The sequence below is a fragment of the Euprymna scolopes genome, chromosome 46 (genome assembly GCF_053919585.1).
Source record: "Euprymna scolopes isolate OS-2025 chromosome 46, ASM5391958v1, whole genome shotgun sequence".
Lineage (NCBI taxonomy): Eukaryota > Metazoa > Mollusca > Cephalopoda > Sepiida > Sepiolidae > Euprymna > Euprymna scolopes.
In genome coordinates, this window is record NC_136527.1 from 90,074,263 (window position 1) to 90,090,578 (window position 16,316).

The window sequence follows — 16,316 nt, forward strand, 5'->3', positions numbered from 1 at the left end:
AATAATAAATAATATGACAACAGTACTCCATACATATAGATTGACTCCCGTGGTACTCCTGCATTTATATATTATTTAAGCCAAAGAGTTTGAAAGAATTACTTTCAGGTAATGTAACTTTAGTCATAACTAGTGGTGGTTGAGAAGGTTTCTTGTAATTATTGAAGGAAACAAGTTTAGTCTTGGTAGCATTGAATGTAACCATCCATTTTTGTCACCATTCCACTACAGATTGGAGGCCTTCCTCTAGTGTTTCTGCCATTTCCTTAGATATGTGTTCATTTGTTTTCCCTTCGTGCCTGCTATAGAGTGTGGTGTCATCAACAAATATACCTATCTCCGACACAATTTTATCAGGGAATTCATTTATGAATATTAGGTATAATAAAGGTCCAAGGACAGACCCCTGAGGTACTCCCGCATTTATATCATGTTGTTCAGATGTATGACCATCGAGGACAACCTGGATTTTTCTCTTACTTAAGAAGGATTTAATTACGTTGTATTCTTCCAGTGATGCCATATGATCTAATTTTCTTTAAAAGACCATCATTCCATACCCTGTCAAAAGCCTTATATATATCGGAGGCTATCGCTCTACCCCCCCCCCGGTTTTGTCCAGTGAACGGTATATACATTCAGAGATTACAGTTAATATATCTGCTGTTGAACAGGCTTGCCTAAATCCATATTGATTGTCGGTCAGGAGTTTAGCAGCTGTTAGGTGATAGACTAAAGCTTGATTAATTAAAGTCTCAAATATTCCGGTGAAAAGCGGGAGAAGGCTAATGGGGCGATAATTTAATAGGTCAGTTCTTTCGCCAGAATTCTTGAAAACTGGTACCACAGAAGCGGTTTTCCAGTAGTCAGGAAAGCAAAATTCGTTAAGGCATTTGTTGTAACGTTTGGAGAGAACTAGAGTAACCTCAGTGGAGCATTTTTTTAATAGCACAGCCGGGAGGAAATCGGGTCCACATGCTTTTGAGATGTCTAGGTTTTTTATGTACCTTAGAAGGGGTGATTTGACACACTTAGTCCGTTTTTTAAAGACTCTTCTGTCAAGCGCGGATCGAGAACTTTTTAAGTTATAAATTTATTATATGTTTTTATTAGAATATCTCCTCAACAAGCCGGCAATATATTAATTCCATCTTCACACAAGAACACTTAAACCTACTAACTCGTTTCTCTCTTCTACCAAAGCTACTAACGAGGATAACAAACAAAGTTGTTTATTAATATATAATGAAACTCCATTGCATTTCTCTCATCTCTATAATTCCTTCTTATTATAATCTATTCCTACCAACAAATATCCTAAAAAGGTACAACATCTATATATATCTATATATATAAAATGTAATTCTTGGTTCGTTATACGCGAATAAAACTATATTTCTACGTTACCAATTTATTTGAAATTTTCAGACAACCAATCTTTAGAGTCGAGGGATGTTTTTATGTTATTAAAATAAATTTACCTCGCGAATTATTAAAATATTAAATAAAATAAATATATTTTCGTAACGTTAGTGTGAACCTGTTTTGTTGATAAAACTGAACTTCCAGTTCGATTCATTTCACAGCCACGAATTGACGAAATGAAGTAATTTCATTTTCTTTTTACTCGATAAGTAAAAAAAAACAAAAAAAAGCATAATTCATTTGTTTATCTTCCAAATTTTTTAATTTAAACATTTTTTCTTTATTATATAAGGCAAAAAAAAAAGTTTGTCGCGTGCTTTTTGATTTTTTTTTTGTTCTTTTTGGTTTTTCGATATAAGATTGGTTGGTAAAAGTACAGTTTTTTACGGATTGGTAACTTGCTTAAATAATATTTGGTGCTAATGCAAAGAATGGTCCGCGCTATTTTTTAAATCGTATTTCCAGGTTTAATTAAAGTTTTATTATATGTTTTTTTATTCAATTGTAAGGTTAAAATACAGATTAGGTACAAAACACCCTCCCCATGTTAAGAATGGCTTTTTAAATAACGTTATTATTTCAACACGGATCACTCTCTGCATGAGTACTGTACTTTCACCTAACAATTTAATAAACAAAAGATGGTACTTATGCAGAGAAGGTACCATGCTGAAATAATGCTATTAAGAAAGCCATTCTTAACGTGGGAAAGGGAGAGTGTTCTGTAACTATTTTATATTTTCACCTAACAATTTAATAAACAAAAGATAGTACTTATGCAGAGAAGGTACCGTGCTGAAATAATACCGTTATTTAGAAAGCTATTCTTAACATGGGGCGGGAGTTTTGCATCTATTCTATAGTTTCACCTAACAATTTAATAAACAAAAAATGCATAGAAAATACCGTGCTGAAATAATGTTATTTAGAAAGACATTCTTAACATGGGGATGGTATTTTGTAACAATTCTCTCCTTTCACCTAACAATTTAAAAACAAAACATGGTACTTAATGACGTTATTATTTAGAAAGCTATTCTTGACATGGGGATAGGGGTGTTTTGTAACTATTCTGGACTTTCACCTAATAATTTAATAAACAAAAGTTAAACTTAAGCAGACAAGGAACAGTACTGAATCATTAACATTATTTAGAAAGCCATTCTTAACATGGGGAGGGAGGATGTTTTCTAACTATTCTGTACTTTCGGTGCTAATGCAGAGAGTGATTTGTGCTATTTTTTAAATTGCATTTCCACGTTTAATTAAAGTTTTATAATATGTTGTTTTATTCAATTGTAAGGTTAAAGTACAGAATAGGTACGAAACCCCCTCCCCATGTAAAGAATGGCTTTTTAAATTATAACGTTATTATTTCAGCACGGATCACTCTCTGCATGAATACCGATTAATGTTTTGTTCTTTGCTTTTTTTACCGTATTTTTTTGGGTTTTTTCAAGAAAACCTTTTTAACAAAAATTGAAAGTACACGTTTTTTCTTTTTTTTTTTACAGAAGTTGTTTTTACATAAGAAAATATGAATGCTTTTTCTTTATTAAAGAAATTAGCTACTCGTGCACTTATTGATCCGTGCTGAAATAATAACGTTATTATTTAAAAAGCCATTCTTAACATGGGGAGAAGAGGGTGTTTTGTACCTATTCTGTACTTTAACCTTACAATTGAATGAAAAAAAACGGTAAATTTTTAGATAAGGTCCACCGCCACAATTTTCTTTTAAATGACGACTTTTGCAGGTTTTCGACTATGCTGAATACGGAAATCGCATTGAAATTTTGCAGAAATAAATAGTTATCGAGATATTAAAAATTTGTATAATGCATTGTAATCTCTGGCAGCTGTCTTTTTTACATGCTTGCGCGCGTCATAAACAAATCTATGCGTGTAACAAAGATGGCCGCCAAAGAATACAATGCATAAAACAACTATCTATATCTCGATAACTACTTATTTCTGCAAAATTTCAATGCAATTTCTGTATTCAGCATAGTCGGAAACCTTTAAAAGTCGTCATTTAAAAGAAAATTGTGGAGGTGGACCTAATCTAAAAAAAATACCAAAAAAACATAAAACTTTAATTAAGCTTTGAAATACGATTTAAAAAAATAGTGCGGATCAGTAAGTGCATTAGCGCCTATTAATCGACTCATGTGACCTTATTGCCAAATAAGGACCGGCTACAATGGTGAACGTGCCGTTCACATTGTTTTTTTTGTTTTTTTTTTCAAGTTAAATTCAACTTTCACAATATCTTTTTATTTTTTTATAATTACACAATATCTTTTTTAATAATAAATTTTTAGTTACAAAACACCATCCCCTCTCTATGGTAAGAATGACTGAAAAAAATATTAGGTACTCATGTAGAGAGTGATCCGTGCTGAAATAATAACGTTATTATTTAAAAAGCCATTCTTAACATGGGGAGGGTAGGGTGTTTTGTATCTATTCTGTACTTTAACCTTACAATTGAATAAAAAAAACATATCATAAAACTTTAATTAAACTTGGAAATTCGATTAAAAAAATAGTGCGGATCAGTAAGTTCAGTAGCACCAGAAATTGTTAGGTGAAATACAGAAATGTTTCTACCAAGAAAGCCATTTTTTTTTTTTGCTATTCTTACCAAGGGGAGGGGGATGGTGTTTTGTCACTATTCTGTGCTTTCAACTAACAATTTATTAAAAAAAAAAGGTAAATTTCCCATTAGGTCCATCTCCACAATTTTTAATATGGGTAGGTTGGGGGGTGTTTATTCTGAAAGCCGTTCTTAACATGGGGAGAATGGTGGTATTTATTCCAAAAGCCGTTTTTAAAAGACGAAAGACAGGTAAAAGATTAAAACATGTGGTTAGGCATGGGTGTTGTTTATTCCGAAAGCCGTTCTTAATATGGGGAGGTTGGGAGTGTTTATTCATGGCCGTCAGTGAATTATAGTGCATAGTACAGGTCTTTATATTTCGAAAACTAATGGCCTCTGCAAATTTTGAATGAGATTTTCTTATTCAGCATAGTCCAAAATTGTGGAGGTAGACCTAATGTAATAAAAAATACCTTCCCCCCAAAAAGATATCGTGAAATTTAAATTTAAGTGCGGTAACAAAAATAAAATTAGACAGAAAAATACACCTTTGGGTTTGTACTTGCACAAAGACTTGAAAAAGTTGTCAACAAAAACAAATATATAACAAGTAAATATTTTCAAAGGCAAGATAAGTTACTTTTCTACCTAATTGGATAATTTTTAGTGTTTTTATTGGGTTTGTATTACTGTACATATAGATTCGAAAAAGTTGTCAAAAAATAAATGTATAACAAATATTATCAAAGGCAAGATATGTTACTTTATTACCAAAATGGATAATTTTTTTGTTTTTTTAATGCAAAATTTTTATTCGGCTCAAAAAACACAGCGTTTACTGTTATATTTGAAAATTACAAATGGCGGCAGACTGTGTTAACATATTAGGTTTGGAAAAATGAGTTAAAACTAAAAAAAAACTATACAAAATACTGTTAAAAACCACTGAATACATGTCTGCCTATGTCACAGTAACATATATTGAGTGAGTTCCTGACAGTATTTTGTATAGTTTTTTAGTTTTAACTCATTTTCCCAAAGTTAATGTGTTCAACAGTCTGCCGCCATTTGTATTTTTCAAATATACAGATAAACACTACATTTTTTCAAACCGATTAAACATTTTACACTAAATAAAAACACTAAAATCTTATCCAGTTAGGTAGAAAAGTAACTTATCTTGCCTTTGATAACATTTATTTGTTATATTTATTTTTCAACAACTTTTTCGTTTCTGTGTTTAGTAATACAAACCCATTCTATTTACTATAACGTTTAGTCGGCTCGAAGAACAGTGTTTATCAGTGTATTTGAAAAATACAAACGGTGATGGACACTGTTGATGATGTTAAGTTTGAGAAAATGATTTAAAACTAAAAAAACTATACAAAATACTATCAGAAACCCACCGAATATGTCAGCCTATGTCACAATAACATATAATCAGTAGGTGTCTGACATTGTTTTGTATAGTTTTTAACTGATTTTCCCAAACTTAACGTATTCAACAGAGTCCGCGACCATTCGTCTTTTTCAAATACATGGATAAACACTGCGTTTTTCAGCCGATTAAACATTTTATATTAAATAAAAAACACTAAAAAATTATCCAGTTAGATAGAAGATATAATTTACCTTACCTTTGCTTTCATTTATTCGTTTTTGAACAACTTTTTCGAATCTGTGTATAGTAACACCCCCCTCCTACCCAAATATTAATTAAAAACTCACATTTTTGAATACAATAAAAAAGAAAACTATTTAGCGTTTCAATGGTTTAGCAACTTTCGGCTTAATCCACTGAATGTTGGTCGAGCCCAAACCATGATTGATGGTAACTCCCGAGGATCCGGATCCAATTCTGCAAGAGTACCATTTTTTTTTCATTTTCGCCTTTTTTTTTTTACTTTTTGGAGTGGATTGCTTTACTAAGAATATAAGAAACATGCATTTTCTCTTTTCAGTAGAATTTTCCATTACACGAAATTAAGCCACAGCAACGCGTGGCAGGGTACAGCTAGTATATATCTATAAAAGTGAACTTGTGTGTCTGTGTGTCTGTCTGTGTACGTTTCCCTACGCAATAACTGTCAATTTTTAGTCTACATACATGAAATTTGATATACAGGGTGCTGAGATTTGGGAAAATCTTTGTGATCTGTTTTCGGCCAGAAATTTGGCTGTTTAGGGGTTAAAGTTCAACTTTGAAAACTCTACCAAACTCCTCTGCTAATTTTAGGTCTAAACACTTGAAAGTTTAGATATGGGTCCCTTGGACATGGATCTAACTTAATAACTCAATTAGAGCCCAAAACAATAAATGTTAAGGGGTCTTCATAGGGGTCAAAGTTAAAAAAACACCCAGGCAATGCCGCGCTGAAATGCTAGTACATATATACATAATTATTTACTATAATGATAATTAAATATCTACAGACACTAGTGTTTCATCATTGCAGGGATCATCAGTGCAGGGTGTCACGATTAATACCAGTCAATAGATTTGAACTAGTAAAAATATAAATTTATAACTTAAAATATTGCAGCATTAAATTTTTTTTTTAATTCAGTTTAACATTATATAATCAATTCTTAATGCTGCAATATTTTAAGTTATAAACTTATTATATTTTTTACTAGAATATCTTGTCCTTTTCTTTTCCAGTTTTAACAACTAGTCCTTTACTTTTCCATGTTTAAGCTTAACCATATTACTTTTCATGCTCACACTTTTCTATTGTAATAACATTATATAATCAATTCTTAATGCTGCAATATTTTAAGTTATAAATTTATTATATTTTTTACTAGACTATCTTGTCCTTTTCTTTTCCAGTTTTAACAACTAGTCCTTTACTTTTCCATGTTTAATCTTAACCATATTACTTTTGATGTTCGCATTTTTCTGTTGTAATAAAATTATATAATCAATTCTTAATGCGCAATATTTTAAGTTATGAATTTATTATATTTTTTACTAGAATATCTTGTCCTTTTCTTTTCCAGTTTTAACAACTAGTCCTTTACTTTTTCCATGTTTAAGCTTAACCATAATACTTTTCATGCTCGCATTTTTCTATTGTAATAACATTATATAATCAATTGTTAATGCTGCAATATTTTAAATTATAAATTTATTATATTTTTTACTAGAATATCTTGCCCTTTTCTTTTCCTTTTTTAACAACTAGTCCTTTACTTTTCCATGTTTAAGCTTAACCATAATACTTTTAATGCTCGCATTTTTCTATTGTAATAACATTATATAATCAATTCTTAATGCTGCAATATTTTAAGTTATAAATTTATTATACTTTTTACTAGACTATCTTGTCTTTTTCTGTTTCAGTTTTAACAACTAGTCCTTTACTTTTCCATGTTTAATCTTAACCATATTACTTTTGATGTCCGCATTTTTCTGTTGTAATAAAATTATATAATCAATTCTTAATGCGCAATATTTTAAGTTATAAATTTATTATATTTTTTACTAGAATATCTTGCCCTTTTCTTTTCCAGTTTTAACAGCTAGTCCTTTACTTTTCCATGTTTAAGCTTAACCATAATACTTTTCATGCTCGCATTTTTCTATTGTAATAACATTATATAATCAATTGTTAATGCTGCAATATTTTAAATTATAAATTTATTATATTTTTTACTAGAATATCTTGCCCTTTTCTTTTCCTTTTTTAACAACTAGTCCTTTACTTTTCCATGTTTAAGCTTAACCATAATACTTTTAATGCTCGCATTTTTCTATTGTAATATCATTATATAATCAATTCTTAATGCTGCAATATTTTAAGTTATAAATTTATTATATTTTTTATAAGAATATCTTGTCCTTTTCTTTTCCAGTTTTAACAACTAGTCCTTTACTTTTCCATGTTGAAGCTTAACCATATTACTTTTCATGCTCGCATTTTTCTATTGTAATATCATTATATAATCAATTGTTAATGCTGCAATATTTTAAGTTATAAATTTATTATACTTTTTACTAGAATATCTTGTCCTTTTCTTTTCCAGTTTTAACAACTAGTCCTTTACTTTTCCATGTTTAAGCTTAACCATATTACTTTTGATGTTCGCATTTTTCTATTGTAATAACATTATATAATCAATTCTTAATGCTGCAATATTTTAAGTTATAAATTTATTATACTTTTTACTAGACTATCTTGTCTTTTTCTGTTCCAGTTTTAACAACTAGTCCTTTACTTTTCCATGTTTAAGCTTAACCATATTACTTTTGATGTTCGCATTTTTCTATTGTAATAACATTATATAATCAATTCTTAATGCTGCAATATTTTAAATTATAAATTTATTATACTTTTTACTAGACTATCTTGTCTTTTTCTGTTTCAGTTTTAACAACTAGTCCTTTACTTTTCCATGTTTAATCTTAACCATATTACTTTTGATGTCCGCATTTTTCTGTTGTAATAAAATTATATAATCAATTCTTAATGCGCAATATTTTAAGTTATAAATTTATTATATTTTTTACTAGAATATCTTGCCCTTTTCTTTTCCAGTTTTAACAGCTAGTCCTTTACTTTTCCATGTTTAAGCTTAACCATAATACTTTTCATGCTCGCATTTTTCTATTGTAATAACATTATATAATCAATTGTTAATGCTGCAATATTTTAAATTATAAATTTATTATATTTTTTACTAGAATATCTTGCCCTTTTCTTTTCCTTTTTTAACAACTAGTCCTTTACTTTTCCATGTTTAAGCTTAACCATAATACTTTTAATGCTCGCATTTTTCTATTGTAATATCATTATATAATCAATTCTTAATGCTGCAATATTTTAAGTTATAAATTTATTATATTTTTTATAAGAATATCTTGTCCTTTTCTTTTCCAGTTTTAACAACTAGTCCTTTACTTTTCCATGTTGAAGCTTAACCATATTACTTTTCATGCTCGCATTTTTCTATTGTAATATCATTATATAATCAATTCTTAATGCTGCAATATTTTAAGTTATAAATTTATTATATTTTTTATAAGAATATCTTGTCCTTTTCTTTTCCAGTTTTAACAACTAGTCCTTTACTTTTCCATGTTTAATCTTAACCATATTACTTTTGATGTCCGCATTTTTCTGTTGTAATAAAATTATATAATCAATTCTTAATGCGCAATATTTTAAGTTATGAATTTATTATATTTTTTACTAGAATATCTTGTCCTTTTCTTTTCCAGTTTTAACAACTAGTCCTTTACTTTTTCCATGTTTAAGCTTAACCATAATACTTTTCATGCTCGCATTTTTCTATTGTAATAACATTATATAATCAATTGTTAATGCTGCAATATTTTAAATTATAAATTTATTATATTTTTTACTAGAATATCTTGCCCTTTTCTTTTCCTTTTTTAACAACTAGTCCTTTACTTTTCCATGTTTAAGCTTAACCATAATACTTTTAATGCTCGCATTTTTCTATTGTAATATCATTATATAATCAATTCTTAATGCTGCAATATTTTAAGTTATAAATTTATTATATTTTTTATTAGAATATCTTGTCCTTTTCTTTTCCAGTTTTAACAACTAGTCCTTTACTTTTCCATGTTGAAGCTTAACCATATTACTTTTCATGCTCGCATTTTTCTATTGTAATAACATTATATAATCAATTCTTAATGCTGCAATATTTTAAATTATAAATTTATTATATTTTTTATTAGAATATCTTGTCCTTTTCTTTTCCAGTTTTAACTAGTCCTTTACTTTTCCATGTTGAAGCTTAACCATATTACTTTTTATGCTCGCATTTTTCTATTGTAATAACATTACATAATCAATTCTTAATGCTGCAATATTTTAAGTTATAAATTTATTATATTTTTTACTAGAATATCTTGCCCTTTTCTTTTCCATTTTTAACAACTAGTCCTTTACTTTTCCATGTTTAAGCTTAACCATAATACTTTTAATGCTCGCATTTTTCTATTGTAATATCATTATATAATCAATTCTTAATGCTGCAATATTTTAAGTTATAAATTTATTATATTTTTTATTAGAATATCTTGTCCTTTTCTTTTCCAGTTTTAACAACTAGTCCTTTACTTTTCCATGTTGAAGCTTAACCATATTACTTTTCATGCTCGCATTTTTCTATTGTAATAACATTACATAATCAATTCTTAATGCTGCAATATTTTAAGTTATAAATTTATTATATTTTTTACTAGAATATCTTGCCCTTTTCTTTTCCATTTTTAACAACTAGTCCTTTACTTTTCCATGTTTAAGCTTAACCATAATACTTTTCATGCTCGAATTTTTCTATCATAATCCATGATTCTCCCAGGCTTCCAGTAAATTAATTTGTTTTGTTTAATTTCAGTTTTACTTTTTTGCCCCCATAAACATAACATACACATATGTAATAACAATGTACGGCACTCGTCTGCTTTCAATAAAATCACCCAATTATCTTCCTTTTATTCTCTCTGTTTCACTTGTTACTTCTCTTTTTGAGAGAGCGGTAAATTAGTAGCAATAATACTCGCTGAAGCGACATGGTTGCTATGGAAACCAGTCATAAAAATCGTTGCTCACCTCCTTACGAATAAATTTGTCATAAACGTTTTTAATTTACAGAATTTTATTCCAAGTCTTCATTTATACATATTGGTTTACATTGGAGGAGATGATATATTAAAACGTGTCATGTGTTATCTAGTGGATGTAAGATATTGTTTTTTTAACAGACAGATTATAAACGTATAAATCGTATGTATGTTGTTTAGCCAGGAGGACATGATATTGACGTGTAAACCAAGTCATGTTGTATCAGACTTATCACACGGAATATTTTTACATTTCATATGTAAGAAGAATAATATATGCTTCATACATTTTTTTCAAAAAGTTCTTCTGTATCTTCCTGCTGCTCCGTAACGAACCATGAAACGATCAGCACCATATAATTGAGACAACTGTTCTTATTTGTGAAACCATTAAAACAACTCTTTATATTTTTATAATATAAATTTATTACAGTTGTCTCAATTGCTTTTCACAGGATCTGCAATTTCTACATTTTCTATTCTTACAGCCCGCTCCTAGCTGTCTGTCCGCCCTTGTCTAGACGTCTGTCTGCTCTGGTGGTCAATCCTCAACTCTCTGAATCTCTCCAAAACTAACTACATCACGTGTTCTCTTACATTACCTAATTACATGCCTCATACCAATCTAATCCACCTAGTTATTTGTTTATTCAAAACCCCAAAATAATGTTTACATAAATTTTCTATTTTCACATTCTTTTTGCGATTCACACGTCAATCATTTCTTTCGCAATTTAATTGTTTATTCTTCTAATCATAATAACTGATCCAGTGACCATGCGTCACTCAAATCAATTAACAATAATACAATAACAATAATAATAATGTTTTGACCCTTGACCCCACTTGCCACCGTTAACAGATACTATGCTATGATCACAGCCTAAAGGGTCATAACATTACACATATATATGTATATTTATATATATATATACGAGCAAACAGTTAATACAACATGTTAAAAAACACTTTGAAATGAGTTAAAAAGATATTTAATCTGAAAAGGAAACACTAGATAAGTGGATAGTCCTTAATCTGCGGAGTTTTGAAGAAATACTTTCCTTCTCATCAGAGGGTAGGAATTAGCAAAATGCGGGATCGGATTTTGCTTGCAAAAGTATTTGATGAAACAACAAGTAAGTCAAAGATCTTACTTGAAAACAGAGGAAGTGAAGCAAAGGGAATATGGTGAAGAAAAAGGTGATCACACATGAATGGATAGTCTGGTGGAAGATAAAAATATATATATATATATATATATATATATGATTACTACATTTCCTCACATAAACATACGAAAATATAATTTTATGCATAAATTTTCAGTATTTACTTTAACAGTGCTCAATACATAGAGCTAAGTAATAAGTTATGACAATCTATATAGCAATTAAGCTACACACAATATTCTGCATTTCATTCTCATGAGAATTCATCAGTTGACCATCTATGTAGATTATGCCTGAATGAAAAGTTTGCTATCCTATTCTTTAAAGAACCCCAACATCTATTAAACTTCCAAATGCAATGCTTTCCAAGCAATTACAGTGTCAGACTTGGTAAACTAAAAAAATATATATTAAAAAATGTTTAAGCAAAATTACAAAGATTAATTTATGCAAACCCCTCCCCCAAATTATGCACTACAGAGAAACTAGAAATATAAAAAAAGCTCAACACAATCATTTTCTTGCTTTTCAGCTGACTATAATATGGTTGTCTTCAAGTCCAATGTAAACAAGTTCTTGATAAGCCGTTCCACTTAAGTTAACAAATTTATTGAATTTCCATTACTGACAATTACTATATTGTCCAATTGACTACTGTACACTCTTTAACCCTTATCCTCGAGTGGCCCCTGGGCCTTGATAAGTGGTGATGCCTATGTAAAAAATAAAATAAAATATCAATATTAATATATCTCTATCAAGGCAGGATAAGTCCTTTCTAGCAGCTCCTGCCCAAATGTGGCAACAGTACACAGTCCTTGAACGAACTTGGCTCATATAGAGAATTGCATCAGCAGTGAGATATGTACTGGATCGATAGAAGGATCCCACCATTTTCCCAGCGGCTTTGGCAACAGATTTGATGTACGTGTTCTATTTCAGATTAGGAGTAAAGGTCAAACCCAAAAGCTTGTCAAAACATGAGGCCTCCCAAAGACGAGAGTCATTCATTTCAATTGATGCCAGAGGGGGATCAGAGCATTGATGATGTAAAGATAGAAGCTTGGTTTTAGATGTATTAAAAGTAACCAACCACCTCTTTCCCCATTGTACCACTTGTTCAAAATCAGAGGAGAGAGAATCGGAGAGAACTATATCTATTTTAATTCTTTATCCCCTTCTCCCTCTCACTATCTCTCTGAATATATACATATAAATATACACATATGAAGATAAACATGCACCCACACACATAAACATGAAGAGAAGGGGTGAACCGGAGGTCAACTGTGCTTTTGCTCTGTAAGTGCCCGCTCATTGGCTGATTAGGATGACAACTATGAAGCTGATTGACTAACTAGAAAATCCAATGTATAAAAACACGCAATAACCACAACTTTTCGCATAAGCCTGACAAATTCTCACAAGCATGAAACGTGGAATATTCTATGTAGCTTAATTGTCATATATATTTTCATAACTTTATATAGCTATATATAAAAGTGAACGTGTCTGTGTGTATGTATGTGTATATTTTCCAACGCAATAACTGGCAATTTTCAGTCTACAGACTCGAAATTTGATATACAGGGTACTGAGATTTGGAAAAATTTTTGTAATCCGTTTTCAGCTAGAAATTTGGCTGTTAAGGGGTACAACTTCAACGATATGACCTTTGAGAACCCTACCAAACTCCTCCACCAATTTTGGGTCTAAACACTTGAAATTTTAGATATAGGTTTCTTGGACATGGATCTAATTTAATAACTTGATTCGAGCCTAAAACAATAAATGTTAAGGGGTCATAATAAGGGTCAAAGTTAAAAAAATTGACCCCCTTTTCTTTTTTCTTTTTTTTTTTTGGCTCAACATACACCTCCAAACACCGGTCCTCTTGCACTTTAAGTAAATGGAAATTAGGAAGATAAAAAAGGAACAGCAGTCGTCTTACACCGATTGAAAGAATGCCATTGATTGGATAGAGAAATTATGACGTCATTTTATAAATAAGATGGATTGACAATATTAGAAAACAGAATTTTTGTTAAATAGATGATTTAGGTTTGTATTACTGTACAACACGTAACTTATCTTGCCTTTGATAACAAAAATATCATATTCCAAAAATCACATAAATTTATCCAGTAGCTTTGTTTTAATCAAGAAAATCAAATGTTACGATTTTTAGCGATTAAAAAGTTTTAACTGTTTTGGATTTGTATTGCTGTACACGTAGATTACAAAAAGTTGTCAAAAAAACAAACAAAAAAAAAACAGGCAAGACTGGAGTTTAGGTGGAAAAATAATCTCGAACCCTTTATCACATAAAAGGAACTAATTTCCCTAATCACCAGTACGTTATTATGTCAATAATATATAAACAATAATATAGGTATTTCAGAAGTTGTTTTTGAAAACAACTTTTAAAAAAAAAAAACTTCTTTTTATATTGCTTTTAATTAAAATAAAAAAGGTTTTCGTAGGTTACAAGTCGGGCGCCATTTTGAATATCAGTAAACACTACATGTTTTTCGAGCTGAATAAACATGTTACATTGAATAAAAACACAAAAAATATATCCAGTTAAGCAGAAAAGTAACTTATCTTGCCTTTGATAACATTTATTTGTTACATATATGTGTTTTTTGACAACTTTTTCGAATCTTTGTGTACAGTAATACAAACCCTAAATTCTTTTACAACAATTTCAATTTTTAAATTTTATCAATATTTCATAGTAATGACGTCATAATTTCTCTATCCAATCAAATTGCATTCTTTCAACCGGTGTCAAACGACTGCTGTTCCTATTTTATCTTCTTAATTTCCATTTGATTAAAGTGCAAGAGGGCCCAAACACCTGGGCAACGCGGGGCTAAAATGCTAGTTTATATACAAAAGGTAAATATATTATTAGAAAAATATATACTAGCATATATAGATTTATTAATTTGAAAGAAATCATTTTACACCGGCATATATTTTTCTATTAACAATATATGTTTCTCTTGTATCTAAGCTCCTCCTGCATGTCAATCATTTTTATTATTATCATATCGAAAAGTATGTAGAATAGTCTTGGGGTTTGTATTACAGTCCACATAGATTCGAAAAAGTTGTCAAAAAACAAATATATAACAAATAAATGTTATCAAAGGCAAGATAAGTTACTTTTCTACCTAACTGGATATATATTTTTTTGTGTTTTTATTCAATGTAACATGTTTATTCAGCTCGAAAAACATACAGTGTTTACCGATGTATTCGAATATTCAAGATGGCGTCTCACACCCTCTTTAACACCGTAAGTATGGAAAAAGGTGTTATAAATAAAAAAAAAACTATACAAAATACTATTAAAAACCCGCCGAATATATGTCAACCTATGTCACGGTAACATATATTGAGCGAGTTTTTAACAGTATTTTATCCGGTTTTTTATTTATAACATCTTTTCCCACACTTACCGTATTAAAGAGAGAATAAGACGCCATCTTGAATGTTCCAATACATCGGTAAACACTGTATGTTTTTCGAGCTGAATAAATATGTTACATTGAATAAAAACACAAAAAATATATCCAGTTAGGTAGAAAAGTAACTTAGCTTGCCTTTGATAAAATTTATTTATTATATATTTGTTTTTTGACAACTTTTTCGAATCTATGTGTACAGTAATACAAACCCATAAATGTCCCAATCCAATTCTTATTTTTGAGGTACGTGTATGCGTTTGAATGTAGATATCATTTCCTGGGTTTGTATTACTGTACACAGTTTCGAAAAAGTTGTCAAAAAACAAATATATAACAAATAAATTTTATCAAAGGTTACTTTTCTACCAAACTGGATATAATTTCCGTGTTTTAATTCAATGTAACATGTTTATTCAGCTCGACTCTCTCTTTATCACGATAAGTTCGGGAAAAGGTGTTATAAATAATAAACTAGACAAAATACTGTTAGAAATTCGCTCAATATATATTACCGTGACATAGGTTGACATATATTCGGTATTTTTTAATAGTATTTTGCCTAGTTTATTATTTATAACACTTTTTCTCAAACTTACCGTGTTAAAGAGAAATTCGGGCGCCATTTTAAATTTTCCAATACATCGGTAAACACTGCATGTTTTTCAAGCTGAATAAACATGTTACATTGAATAAAAACACTAAAAATATATCCAGTTTGGTAGAAAAGTAACTTATCTTGCCTTTGATAACAGTTATTTGTTATATATTTGTTTTTTGACAACTTTTTCGAATCTATGTGTACAGGAATACAAACCTGAGAATTCTTTTTTAATTAAGAAAATCTTCAAAGTGCTTTCTTTTTATGTATCTCATCCAAGATTTTGAAAAACTCAGAGATTTTCATCTATATTTTTCGATTGCTATAAACTTTAATTATTTTAGAAGAAATCAACGGGAGACACCTACAATGTACAGCTGGCACCAACGAAATTAAAACAACAAAAAAAAAAACTTCCAAAGGATTTAAAACCTAATAA